The 15,157-nt window shown below is 30.1% G+C and overlaps 2 long non-coding RNA genes across 3 annotated transcripts; one reads left to right on the top strand and one right to left on the bottom strand.

Annotated features, from left to right (window-relative positions):
* The first annotated feature begins 6,367 nt into the window (after positions 1–6,367).
* Positions 6,368–8,940, top strand: LOC130015328 (uncharacterized). 2 transcript variants are annotated; one of them, XR_008790400.1, is made up of 3 exons: positions 6,368–6,678; positions 7,348–7,421; positions 7,936–8,940. It is a non-coding gene; the product is annotated as an uncharacterized LOC130015328 (long non-coding RNA). The 2 variants fall into 2 exon arrangements; XR_008790399.1 differs by having other exon boundaries at positions 6,368–7,421.
* A 4,430-nt stretch (positions 8,941–13,370) lies between these two features.
* LOC126674489 (uncharacterized) lies at positions 13,371–14,889 on the bottom strand. Its single transcript, XR_007639544.2, has 2 exons — positions 14,499–14,889; positions 13,371–13,775 (listed from the first exon to the last, which is right to left on the bottom strand). It is a non-coding gene; the product is annotated as an uncharacterized LOC126674489 (long non-coding RNA).
* Between the last annotated feature and the right edge of the window lie 268 nt (positions 14,890–15,157).

Genomic DNA, 15,157 nt, shown 5'->3' with positions numbered 1-15,157 from the left:
TCATAAAGAAAACTAAAATCTGGAAATTACTTCTCAAGAACAATAAGAACAATTGTAGATCTCTACAAAAGGAAAATAAAAAGTACTATATTAGGATTGAGGCTAAAAATGTAGAATGTTTTACCCTAAAAACATAAAAGGCCTTATAAAGCCAAGCCAAAAGAGGCTAAATGACAAATCCACTAGTACAAAGGTTTGGCCAAAAGGGGAAAATGGGCCCACTAGCACACTGACCCGAAAAAGATTTTACTCCAGGTTTCCTTCATGTCTCGATCGAGAAGCCTTTGTAAGGATGCTTCTCGATCGAGACCCTATTTTTAGGTAGCTCTCGGCTTCTTTTGGAGACCCTGGTCTCGATCGAGAAGCTTAGAACAGGAGCCTTCTCGATCGAGACCTGCCTAAAAACTGGCTTCTCGATTTGTAAACCTTTGTCTCGATAGAGACCTTGGTAAACCTTGGGTCTCTTTCATCTTGCGTCCTAGCTTCCGTCGTCTAGATTTCTTTGATACTTCGCCCTTTATTGATCAAAAACCTTCATAATCGCTCCGATTACCTGAAATTGCACATACACGTAATAAGGCATACAATTGCTTTAAAAACGCATATAAAACGTTCGAAGCGATGCTAAAAAGACTCGAACCGATAGGAGTATTTCACTCCTATCAGTAACACGTGGCGAAATGCTAGTAACTATTTTATAAGTGTGAAGTGGGGGGAAAGGCAAAATTACAATCTTACCCTTCCATAACTTTTAAAAATAAAAATGTTAGAAGTTCAAAGTAAATAAAAGTCATTCTAATAGAAAATTAATTAATTAATTAATTAAGAGTTTAATTTGAACTTAGAGTTGTGAGTTTTAAAATCGTGAGATGAATGTTACATTTACACTAAATAATAGAAAATGATATACTTTTAGCATTTATAGATTTTCTTTTCATGCCGTCGTGTATATTCTTTTACCTCAGAATGCGCAAATATAAGTATTTGACTTGCTTAAGAATTCAATTCAAAGCAAATATGAAGCTAAATCAGACTCTTCTAATAATTTATTTAAAATTAAAATATTACATATAATAATTTAATTAATATTTGATCGATATATTATTTTAAATTAATGTGAGATTGCTGCAAATATATTTTAATTAGGCTTAATCACCAAAAAATGCCAAACTTATACGTTTTGTGTCAATAATAGTCAAACCTTTAAAAATCACCAAATTTAGCCAAACTTTATATATTCTGTTTCTTTTTAGCCATTTTTAATCGAACCGGTTTTTCTGACACCGTGTCGTCCACGTCACCGCCAACTAAGCAATTGGCTAGCATGTCAGCTGAAATATTTAAATAAGGTTTGACTATAACTGACACAAAATGCATAGATTTGGTTTTTTTGGTGAATAAAACTAATTTTAAAATTAAATAATTAATTATATTACAATAAAATTCATATATATTTAAAAAAATAATATTTTTATTTAATGCTTTTTACTAAATTTAAATAATTCTAATTAATTTTTTTTACATATTAATTAATTTGAATTCTAATTAAAACAAAAAATGTCATATTCATCTTAAAATTTATTTTTTTAAAATTAAAGTCGTCGGTTCTTTGACCGCCGCCGTTTGAGACTTAATTGTTCGTCTTCCGACGAACAATCTGAAAGTAATATACGCAACAAACATACGACAGTGTTCATAATTCAACTATAAACATTAAAATAATCACTTAATAGACTACTTATTTAAAGGACGAGTGCAATTATTTTCTCATTTTTTTCTTTAAAAAGTGAAGCTCATTGTGGTGTAATATATATCATGATGTTTATAAGCATAAACGTATATGCCATTTTATTCGGTATAGCCAAAAAATTACCTTAATTTATACATAACTATTTTATTTATTACCTAAATCCAGTCATAACAAGATTTCAACAACATTAAAAATAATAAATCAAGTTCAAAATCATCATGAACATTAAATACTTTCACCAAATTTAATTCAACATTAATTCCTAAATAATACATTAATTCATTTTTTAATTACATATTCATTAAAATATATTATAATATAAATGTATTAGATTTAATTAGATTTAATAAAAAATTAAAATTAATTTTAATTAGTAGTAAATAGGAAATATTAATTATTTTTAAATATATAAATTTCATAAATGATATAATTAATTTACTAATTATTAAATTTAAAAATTGGCTTGAATTTAAAATTAGGTTTATTCACCCAAAAAATACCAAACCTATATTTTCCGTGTCAGTTATAGCCAAACCTTATTTAAATATTTTAGCTGTCAAGCCAATTGCTTAGTTGGCGGTGACGTGTACGACATGATGTCAGAAAAACCGGTTCGATTCAAAAATGGCTAAAAAAAGTAGAACATATAAAGTTTGGCTAAATCTGGTGATTTTTAAAGGTTTGGCTATAATTGACACAAAACGTATAGGTTTGACATTTTTTGGTGATTAAGCCTAAATTAAATAATTGTATTGATATTGTGTTGAAATTTTGTTGATTTTGTGTTGAAATTTTGTTGATATTGTGTTGATGTTCGGTTGATATTTGGGTGATTTTAACATTAGTAAAAAAATGATATTGTACGTGAAATAAAATAGAATAAAAATTAAATTGAAATAATGCTGGAAAAATAAAAATTACAATTAGTTTAAAAAAAGATTAAATTAATTAGTTCGTTGGATGTTGATATTGTGTTGATTTTATGTTGATATATGGAAAAAAAACTAAAATTCGATGTATATTAAATAATAAATACTAAATAATTATGAGAAAAAAATAAAGAAAAAACGTATAAAAAGTAAAACACTAGCATAAAAAGAATTAAAAAATTTATACTACCCAATTTGTTAAATGTTGTTGATATTGTGTTAATATTAAAACTGACAAAAAACGTCAACGGTTAAAAAATTTAAAATTCAAAGAAGTAAAAAAAACAATTATTAAAATTTAAATATATAATAAATATTAAGTCCAGAAATATAATGGTAAAAAATCAAACATAATAAAAGAAATTGATGGAAAATGAGGATTGGTATAAAAAATAAAGTTTTAGAAAAAGTAGTATAAAAAAAACAGTTGGTATGAAATATAAAGATTTTAAAGGGGTAGTAAAAAAATAGATATTATAAAAAAACAGTATTTCATATAAAAAGCCTAATTAATATTCACAAAAAGGATTTCTTAAATTAACTAAAACAATTAAAAAATAAAAATTATTTCATAGATAAAAAAAAGCTCTTTATCTATGAAATAAAATCTTTCGATCATAATTTTATTAAAATATTAGCATTAACTTTGCCTATACTCCTCGTGAGAATAATAAAGCGGCTCATTTTTTAGCTAAATGGGCTTTATCTTTTGCGGAGGATACTGTGATTATGGAGGATGTTTCTAATCATGTTAGACATTGTATTATCGAAAATATCTCTTCGATTTCTGAAGTTTTAATATAATTCTATTTGATAAAAAAAATCTTTCAATCATAATTTTATTAAAAAAATTAACAAAAATCAAGAAAATAAACATGTACAACATACGGGACTAATGCTAGTTTATTTTCATTTTCATTTCTCTGTTTTTTTGGACGAAACAAACGGCCCCTTAAATGTGTATTATTATACGGCGGCAGGGGCGAATCCACGTTCAGGCTCGGGTAGGCTAGAGCCCAGACTACCGTCAGAAAGGAAAGAGTCTAAGATGTGAGCGATCAGGGCCGGAATGAAATATTTGTGTTTCAGTCATGGCTGCTAGGGAAAATTGCTGTGTCTGGAAAAGATGAAGGAACAAAAAAGAATCTCTTTTTTTTTTAAATGGACTGAGCGACGTCGTAGGGTCTCGTCTCCCTACAATTTTGAAGGGCTAAAACTTAGGCCCTTTTTTACTAAAATGTCCTACTTATGCCCATTAGCAGGCGTTTTTAGAACCCTTACTCAAAATATCCAACCTATAATTTTCAAATTTGAATATTTTATTATTAATTTCCTGTTAAATTTTTATTAATTTTTTACCAAACTTTTTATTAATATTTTAAATTCTCTTAAATTCTCTGACTTAATTTCAAATTCTTTGATTTAAATATTTATAATAACTTTGTTTTCTAAAATATTTTAAAATAACTTATTTGGGCGTTTTCATCGATGAATGTTATGCCGGCATTTACTAAAAAAATTAGTTATTTCGACAAAATTTAAAATAAAGGCTAAACTTATTATTAAAAATTTAAACTGTATTTATTTTAATTAACTGGTCCTTGAACTTTATTTTATCTTTTTCTCTCTCTCAACTCAAAAAAAAAACACATCACTAATAGATAATTTTATTATTTAAACATTTTCAACAACAGATTCGGTGGATCTATTCCTTTTTCGATGACTGAAAATTTTTCGGTCATCATTAACTCGGAGAAGATGACTGGAAAACTTTCCGGTGGTGGTCAAGTGGCGGCGGTGGTGGACGGGTTGACCGAATGGTTTGGGTTAGATTGAGTTGGGTTGGATATTAGGGATACTTTGGGTGTTTCAATTTTTTAGGAATTTTTAATGACGTGTCAGTTGATTGGCGCCGTCAGATTTTTTTAAGAATGTGAGTTGACAAAAAAAAACGGCGCCAAGGGTATTTTCGTCCTTAGGAGGTTTTGTGATAGCCACAAAAATCAGAGGGTTTGTGCCCGTTTTTAAATATCATGAGATTTTGTGCACGGACCCTCAAAAATCAGGGGCAATGAGTGATTAATAGCCGAAATTTAGACTAGAGTTACTATGTACCTTCTATTTTTGAATTAGTTTTTTTATATACCTGTATAACATGTGATTATTATTATGTAACTTCTATTTTTGAATTAGTTAGCAATGTGATATTGTGTTAATTTTAGTATTGGTGAAAAATATAAATAATAATGTTGAATTATTATAATGTTAAGTGTTGATTTTGTGTTGATTTTTGGTTGATATTCTGTTGATTTATTCACATTAGTGAAGAAGATAATAATAATAATATTAAATTATTGTATTGATATTGTGTTGACATTTTGTTGATATTGTGTTAATGTTCAGTTGATATTTGGTGATTTTAACATTGGTAAAAAATAATATTGTACGTGAAATAAAATAAAATAAAAATTAAATTAAAATAATGCCGGAAAAATAAAAATTAGTATTAATTTTTTTAAAAAAATTTAAATTAATTAGTTTATTACATATTGATATTGTATTTATATTGTGTTGATTTTAAGTCGATATATGAAAAAAATTAAAATTAGATGTATGTTAAATAATAAATGTTAATTAATCATGAAAAAAAATAAAGAAGAAAATAAATAAAAGTAAAAAAATTAGCATAGAAAGATTAAAAATTAAAATTACCCAATTTATTAAAACTGACAAAAAATGTCAACATTTAAAAAAGTCAAAAGTCAAAAAAATCAAAAAAAATTATTAAAAATTAAATATATGATAAATATTAAGTGCAGAAATATAATGGCGAAAAAAATCAAAAATAATGAAAGAAATTGATGGAAAATGAGAATTAGTATAAAAACTAGTTTTAAAAAAGTAGTATAAAAAATAATAAAAATTGGTATGAAATATAAATTTTTTATAAGGATGGTAAAAAAGTAAATGTTAAAAAAGCCCAATTAATATTCACAAAGAAAACTTCTTAAATTAAACTAAAATAATTAAAAAATAAAAATTATTATAAATAGAAAAACTCTCTAACTATGAAATAAAATCTTTTAATCATAATTTTATTAAAAACTTTAACAAAAATCAATAAAATAAACATGTACAACGTATGAGATTAACGCTAGTTTATTTTTATTTTCATTTTTCTTTTATTGGACGAAACAAACGGCCCCTTAAGTGCGTACTATTTTACGGTGGTAGAGTTATGTTAAATTTTTGCGATTTTTTTTATAAACGGTAAAAATATATCTTTTTATGATGAGAAGAAAATAGAAAATTAGACGGGTTTATTTATTTTGTAATATTCTATAAGGTCTTGAAGATTTAGATTAGATATTTATGAAATAAAGTTTAATTATAGCTATTATAAACTCGTCGCACGTTTTCCAGCTAAACAATAACATAAAAAGAAAAAAGAAAAACAAAATTATCATTGAGCACGTGTAATCAAACGTGTTATAGCAAAAGGAAACGTGTTAGCATTAACGGTAACTTTTTCACAATGCCCCAACGGCTACTTTAGGTTGAATATAAAGCGTTTGATTAAATTAGATCCAAGGGTAAATAATTGGTCAGAAATTCGACCGTTGGCAAGAGTAGGCTCCTTGTAGCTATAAATAGAGAACAGTATGGGTTTTGTTCGATGTGGGTAGCTTTGTCTTTTTTTTCAATTTTTCTGGTTCTTCATTCAGTTTAAATTTCTATTTGATTTGCCAAGAAAAGTAAAACCGCTGATTTAACTAGTTTTAAAGAATGTATTAACATTGATTCTTTGCTTTATGTAATCTTGGATCGCTTGTGTTAATTAAAAATTATTTCCTTATGCTAAGAAATTTGAAATGCTACACAGGTGAAGCCATTTGAGGGGGCAGCAACTATGTAGCAGAAGAAGAAGAATTTTTGTTTCGATTTCTGGGTTTTTGCGCCTTCGGCTAATGAACAGCTTAAAGAACCATTTTCTGATTGGTATTCTGCCAATAGGCGTAACTGGGGACGGGTTTTTGCTAAAATTATTGTTAATCAAGAATGATTTTAGAACCTTGGAAACATTAACACTTGAAAATAAAAATAAAGTAATGCATGATGCTGGGTAAAGACGGGTTTTATTTGTTTCTTGGACTTCTATTATTGAAGCTTTTAGGATTTTTACTCAAATGAACAGAGTTAATGTTAAACCTGATTGGATTGCACCGGTTAGTGTCCTTAATGTTGGTGACTTAGAACACGGAAAGTCTGTTCATGGCCGTGTTATTAAAATGTGGAATGCAATGATTTCTGGTTATGTGAAGAATGGGGTACCCCGAGGAATTTGAAACCAGATTATATTTTGATCTTTGCAAGATGGATGAGTGATTTTATATTAGTAAAACTGAGTCAAAAAATGATGCTTTTGTTAGCTCTTCTCTCATTGACAGTTTGATTATGATTTAATGTTACACTTCATTTTCTTGTTCTATCGAATGCGAACTTTAAAAAATTTCACATTTGAGAAGTGGTAGCTGATTAAACCCTTGTGCATTTGTTTCATATAAAACTGGTATTTATGGAAGTGGTATTGATTGTTGTTATTAATTGGTATATGCATTGTTGTTAACTCACTTGCTGCTGTAACTGAACTTTTGAAATGCTATGCAGGTGAAGCCATTTGAGGGGCAGCAACAGTCCCTGTGGCCAATGCCCAAAATGCAGCAGCGGCGGAGAATTACAAGGTTGGTTTCGATCTCTGGTATATGATTTTCTGATTGCTGATATATATGCTTGTAGTTTAATGCTTGTAGTTGAGTTCTGATGTTAAAGTTCTTAATAGATTGTAGTTTAATGCTTGTAGTCGAGTCCTGATGTTAATGTTCTAATAGATTGTAGTTTTTCCTGTTGCCAATTTTGAGGGACATTCCTCAATGTGGTTGTGAGATAGATTGAGTTTAACAAGTTGAAGGCGGGTCTTATTTGTTTAGCAGAAAAAATGAGACTCTGCATATCTTCAGAGTTATGCTTGCACAATTTGCAAATTCCTGTGACAGCATGATTATATGATTCATTGTTAAAAGCTTGTATACTGTGATTTTGAACTACTCATAAAAAAACATGTGAACCTCTGGTGTGATTTCTATGTTGCAAATAGAGGAATATGATGCGAAATTCGTCGGTTCCAACATATTTTAATAGTTGATTTGTTTTCTGCAAAGTTCCAATTAAGGTTTCTATGCATAATTCTTATGTTAGAATCAGAGAAAAGGCTAAAATTCAAAAAAGAGATAGCAGCAAGAGAGGCTGCTGAGAAGTCGTTGAGATTGGCGGGTTGAAACAGAACAAAAGAGATCAAATGAGACTCAAAATCTCGGAATTTTTTCCTCATTTTGGTTCGGTATCCTGAGCAGGTAAAAGTTAATGTTGTTATCAAGTTGTGTTTGTTTATTGAAGCCAAGTTATTTTAGCATGATAATATTGTGCCTTCGAGTTCATGTTATCATTTCAGATTGAAGTTTTTTGTTCTGTTGTTGTGGTTGTAGAGACATCTAATTCTCTTTTGCATTTGTTTTATATAAACTGGTATTTATGAAAGTGGTATAGAGAATGTTGTTGTTATTAAAGTGGTATATGCATTGTTATTAAAATTATCCTGCAGAATGATTTCTACAAATTCGCATGCTTATTTTACATTAAATCATTGTCAATTGTTTGTCAAACGTTGTCCTGTCTGAATCAGATATGCAAATGAAAGTGTAAGCTATTATTTCTTTGGTCAAGAGTCGATGTTTTGTACTAAGTTTTTCGTAGATGCTTTAAACTGCGTATAGTGAACTATGCTTTTAGACTGCTGGTTTTGTGTCTGATACTCTCTGATTAGTTCTACAAATGGTGCTTTTATTCACTTCTTGATGGCCTGTGTATAGTGATTTAAAACTACGTGGTTGATAAAAATGTGTGGTTCAGCCGGAAGTGGTGGCCAGCGGTGGGGGAGCGCTGGTCATCGTTGGCGGCGGAATGGTCGAAGGCCGGAGAAGTTGCCATGGTGGCTGGTGGGGTAGCGTTAGTCGACGGTGGTACATATTTTTTTTTTACAGTTTTAGTTTTTTGTCTTGATCGGTTGATATGATTATATGGTTCATGATTGCAATTGAGTCTTGTCCTAATATTGATTGCAATTGAGTCTTGTCCTAATATTGTTGTCGGTATTACTAGTAAATTAGAGTTTTTAGATTAGTTGTTAGTATTATAGTTTTTAAATTAAGGTTTATGATTAGGGGTAGGATGGTTTATTGTTAGGATTTTTTCTAATAGGGTTTATGATTAGGATACGATCAGTGTTTTTAATTATAATTAGGGTTAAAAATTTAGGCTTTGGGATGATTTCTAGGATTTAGAATTAAATAGGGTTTTATGTTTGGATTTTAGGATTAAAGAGAGTTTATAGGATTAGTGTTCGGGTTAGTAGGATTTTAAGATTAAAGTTTAGGATTGTTAGTAATTAGGTCTAAAAATAGAGTTTATGGTTAGAATTATTAGTATTAGGGTATTTAAATTAGTTAGTATTAGAGTTTTTAAATTAAGGTTTATGATTAGGGGTAGGATGATTGTTAGGATTTTTTCTAATAGTGAGATGATTTCTAGGATTTAGAATTAAATAGGGTTTATGTTTGGATTTTAGGATTAAAGAGAGTTTTATAGGATTAGGGTTCGGGTTAGTAGGATTTTAAGATTAAAGTTTAGGATTGTTAGGAATTAGGTTTAAAAATAGAGTTTTTAGGGATTTAGATTAGTTAGTATTAGAGTTTTTAAATTAAGGTTTATGATTAGGGGTAGAATGATTGTTAGGATTTTTTTCTAATAGTGAGATGATTTCTAGGATTTAGAATTAAATAGGGTTTTATGTTTGGATTTTAGGATTAAAGAGAGTTTATAGGATTAGGGTTCGGGTTAGTAGGATTTTAAGATTAAAGTTTAGGATTGTTAGGAATTAGGTTTAAAAATAGAGTTTATGGTTAAAATTATTAGTATTAGGGTATTTAGATTAGTTATTATTAGAGTTTAAATTAAGGTTTATGATTAGGGGTAAGATGATTGTTAGGATTTTTTCTAATAGTGTTTTTAATAATAATTAGGGTTAAAAATTTAGGGTTTTACTTAAAAAGACGATTGGGTTCCAGGGTTTGTAGGATTTCTCATGTGAGAAATTAATAATAAAAAATTTAAATAATAATTAATAAATTCTCTTTCTCTATTGCAAATGTGCATTGCCTTGTCGTAAATATGATCACATAAAAACACTCTTATAATTAAGGTTTAGTTTGAGGTTAAGGATTAGCGATTTTTAGGATTAGGTTAGGTTTACATAATAATTGTTTATGATTAGGGTTAAAGTATTAGAGTTAATGATTAGGATTAATATGATCAGTGTTTTTAATTAGGATTAGGGTTAAAAATTTAGGCTTTGGGTTAAAAAGATGATTAATTTCATGTGCGAAATTAATAATAAAAAATTAAATAATAATTAATAAATTTTCTCTCTATCGCAAATGTGTATTGTCTTGTCGTAAATATGATCACATGGCATATTTACGATTAGGATTAGAGATTTTTAGGATTAGGGTTTTAGTATTATGATTAACATAATTGTTTATGATTAAGGGTTAAAGGATTAGAGTTAATGATTAGGATTAATGTGATCAATGTTTTTGATTAAAATTAGGGTTAAAAATTTAGGCTTTGAGTTAAAAAGATTATGATCTTTAAATTAAGTAGGTTTTATGGTTTAGATTTTAGGATTAAAGAGAGAGTTTATAGGATTTTAGTGTTAGGGTTTTTAGATTAGTTAGTATTATAGTTTATTGTTAGGATTTTTTCTAATAGTGTTTTTTAATAATAGGGTTAAAAATAGCTTTTACTTAAAAAGACGATTGGGATGGTTCGTATCATGTGAAAAATTAATAATAAAAAAATTAAATAATAATTAATAAATTCTCTCTCTTTCGCAAAATATGCATTGCCTTCACATGACATAATTGTTTATGATTAGGGGTTAATAACGCATCAATCGGCATATCTCATATACCTCTAAATCAATAATATCAACATGACAATTCGGTTTTCAATTCGAAAATAGTCCGCATATTACAAACGATACGAGAAAACTTGGATCTAATCGATTCAAAACATTTGGCTAACAATCAAACGGATAATGATATATACTCATAACATTATGACAAGGTTATGAAAAATGAAAGGAAAACAATTTTAAGGGACAAGGCACAAACAAAGCAGCTTTTCCCCGTTAGACGATCGTCTGGCGGCTCATCTAGAGCATGCAAAATTTCAACAACAGACAGTCTGTACCTTCAAATGATAATCCAACTAACCAAAGCTCATTTCAGGAATAGCATATCCGAAGATGAGCCTGATGGCTGTTCAATTAGGAGATGGTGATTTCTTTAATATGCGAAGTTAGGAGAGGTTTTGGGATCAACAATTTAATAAAACATCTTTTGGTGGCAACTCCATCCTTAATTCTAATAGATAACGGGCCAAAAAAACAACAAAAGCACTACTTCCAAAATACCTGTAAGGCACACACTATAATTGCCATTAATCATTTTTCTATGTATTAAGTTCAAAAATAAGTTTTGTTGTATGGGCTTCTTTAACATGGAAATGAATTACGCACAAATAAAACAAAAACCATATTTAAAATGTGCTTCCCAGGCTTAATTGCTCAATATTTTGGTGTATTATGCTAACATAAGTTCAAAAATTCAGCAAGTTAAACACTCAAAAAGTTTCAAAATTTACCATGCCAAGAAATATCAAAAGCTGATCAACCAAATTCATATTCTCGAAGCATAAAAAATTTCACACAGTAGCCAAACTCCTCAGGTAGATGACTTGCTCCTCATCCTTGTAAGAATTTCTCCCCCATAAATTTTCTTGAAGGACCACAAATCGTCCTTATTAACCTTGTTCATTTCCTTCTTCCCACAAAATGTGATGCACCATGATACCCAAGTCTTTGATTTTCTTTGTCTTAGCTTGGTCCTTCACGAGCGGTTCTCGTGTTTTGAAGATTACCTGCCGATTTGTTTTCTCCTCGGAGGTACATTTTGGGATTCATGGAGTTGTATATTGTATCGGGGCAATATCTCGTGTTTGTATGTGACATAACATAATTGCATGCTAATAGGATAATGACATGGTTGATAATAATAAAAAGATAACACCAGATCGTTAGGCTTATGGGCTCCGGAACAACCACTCTTGTTTCCTAGCGCCGGTTGCGACTCATGAATTTGGTTGGTCATGATAGGTTTAGACCATTAGCTATCAATTGATCATTGGTTCAATATGTTTGAAGAGCTTTCATCATACCATTTAAGTATTATCTCTGCCATATGACACCCTTCATTTCTAGGTAGTTGATCTTGAACATCCAATTACAATAGTTCATGCCACAAAAAAGGTCTAAGTGTGTGAGAGAAGTTTTCGGTAGCCATTTGGATTGTTTAACTCACAATTAAGCGATGAAATTAGCAACTAAGAACCTTAGAAGGGGGGGGGTAATAAGGTAGTTTTTAAGAATTTTAAATTTGTTTAAAGTTTAAGGTTTAGAGAAAAAATACAAGAGGATTTAGAGTGATTCGAGTCACAAACCGATTCTACTCCACTATTTAATCAAAGAATGAGATTTTAATAATCCACTAATGAGGGTATTGAGCTTAACACCAAATCTACAAAGAGGTAATCTAGAGCTAAACTCAAAACACTAATGGTTAATCTATTTCACCAATGATTTCGCTAGTCGTTCTGGACTCAATTTCTTCAATAAAATTGTAGGGTCTATATGTTCTTTTTTACATGATAGATTCTCTAATCACATGATTTACATAATAACTTTTGAATTTTCAAATTTTCAATTCAAACTTTTCGTGATTACTTACTTGCACTTGGACTTGATAAAAATAGCGCACAAACATAAATTTTGGGCCAACCACATGCGCAAGGCACACATGATCCAACTTTTCTCACGTGACTCTCGAGGTGTGCCCTTGCATTAAAAAACTCGATCATTTTTGTATAAAGTTGTTGATTTTTGTAAGTAAACTGCGATACCAAATCAAGGATTGAACATTTGAAGAAGAAGAATATAGAAGTTTGGATTAAAAAATTGAAAATTCGAAAATTAAAAAATATCTAAATCTGATTAAAAATCTCATGAAAAAAGAACCAATAGACCTACAACCTTTATGAAGAAACTGAGTCTAATTGGCTCTAACCAGCTCAAAATTTTCCTTCAAGATGGAACTCGTGAAAACTTTAAAATTGCATTAGTCAAAACAGGTTTATCTTTCTGAAGCAATAACTCCACCTGGTCCGGAACCGGCCCATGTGTTTCCAGCCACAAACATAGGCTACACTTTTCCTATACCAATGAACATTAACGGGGCTAGTGCGAGGCCAATGTATATACGCGTATTCTAAGCTGTCACGACCCGATTCTCGGCATCGAGACCGGCGCTAGGGAATGGGAGTGGTTGCTCCGAAACCCGTAGCAAGCCTTAAAAATACATTAAAAATCACATAAAATTTTTCGCGGAATTCAAATCATTTTCGAACATTTTAAAATCGCAGTTTAAAACGTTCTGATGAAAATTACCATTTTAAAAACATGCACATAATTTTCTCTTTAATTATTGCATTTTAGTTTCAAAACCATTTCTCTATGGTTTATCATGCATCTCATGTGCATACCATCTTACTATGGTAATTACTGCATTTCACTATGCAGGCCATTTCTCTATGGACTTAACTGCATTTCACTATGCAGATGCGTTCATCGCATTTTATTCAAGTGCAGTCGCTCGGACTTTCGCACAGCATTCACATATTACAAATTATCAGAGTTTGAGCGTTATAAAATATAAAGCATAAATAAGTCCAACGACTACTAGGGTATCACCGTTCATTATTCTAGCTACTGCAACTCTAGACACATAAAGGAAAGTCATTCTCACTTATTCAATCCAGGGATTTCCGGAACAAGAAATTGGAAATCCTCACCTCAAACTACTCGCCTGTAAAAATATTAAATTCAACGGGGTCAGTTATAAAAACTGGTGAATGCGTACAACATGTACTAATAAACATTAATATGAAAGCAATGCATTCCAGATTACCGATTCATATGAAACCCTAAACCATGATTCATGTTCCTATATGCTTTCAACACAGGAAACATAAATATTCCATTTTTTTTTTCATTCCATTCGGGTTAACCTTTTATTTTTCTTTGGCCGTATTTATTTTCTCTTTTTGTACTTTTAGCCAGTCAAATCCGATTATTCTTATTTTACGTATTTGAAAGTCCCAGACTATTCTTACAATACAACGGATTTCGGCAGTACATAAATACTGTCGCCAATTTCACTTTTTTTAATAAAAGGTTCAACCTCTCAGATCTCGGCAGTTTGCTGACTGCCTTTGGTCGTCTATATTCCGTTGCCTCTGAAGATCTGTTCACATAGAGTCTAGGCCGTCGCCTGACTTTCCAGGCCGTCGCCAGGATTCACACAGTATATTCACATGCAACCCATTCTAAATGCAATACCGTGATCACACAGCACTATTGCCGCCCAATAGTAAGCATGTTTCAATGAATCTAAATCGGTTTCAAAACTATGTATAATAGTTCATGCGATTTAAATTCAAAATAAAATAAAGCATTTGCAAATCATGTAAAGCAGTTCGCACTATTTTTAATACTAATATTTAGCAGTATAAGTTGTAAACACACTCACAGTACTCGCTTATTCCAAATATATAAAAATACCACCCGTCGAATATTCAAAACCTTTGCTCGCCGGTTTCCGCGACAAAACTCGCTGGATCTAATTTAGAGATTAAAACATTAATAAATGTAATAACTCTAAATTCTAGGATATACTCTAGACCGACTCAACCATATAACCATATAATCACAAACCAAATTTGATTCCGACTATCTCTTTCCGCGTCATCGTATTTCTATACGATACACCACATAGTTTATTTATTTCAATAAATAAACATAGAATTATAATTCCATATAATTCTAACACACATTCAATTCACATAATTTTCTAAAAATACACTTTTAGAAAATCTCAACAAACATACCACAATTCAAAAATATCCAAAAATATTTTTCCGTAAAATATTTTTGACTCGGGGCTCGGCCCCTCCCTTATTTTCTGCCAAAAATATATCGGCACTAACTGATGCCAACTGAGTATAGGACTGAGCCAACATGCTCTATCCCCTTCACTCAAACTCCGGTCACCGTATTCCGGTGGTTTTGGCCGGAAAACTCAAAAACGCTAAAAACGCTAAAAACGCTTAAAAATCCATTTTAAGCCATTTTTATACCGAAATTCACCAAAAATAATTTCAAATACATTTTTAATTTTCATCTTGTAAA

This window comes from Mercurialis annua, linkage group LG3 (assembly GCF_937616625.2).
Source record: "Mercurialis annua linkage group LG3, ddMerAnnu1.2, whole genome shotgun sequence".
Taxonomy (NCBI): Eukaryota; Viridiplantae; Streptophyta; class Magnoliopsida; order Malpighiales; family Euphorbiaceae; genus Mercurialis; species Mercurialis annua.
Note: the sequence above shows the minus strand (reverse complement) of the source record. Positions and strands in the feature narration are given on the sequence as shown.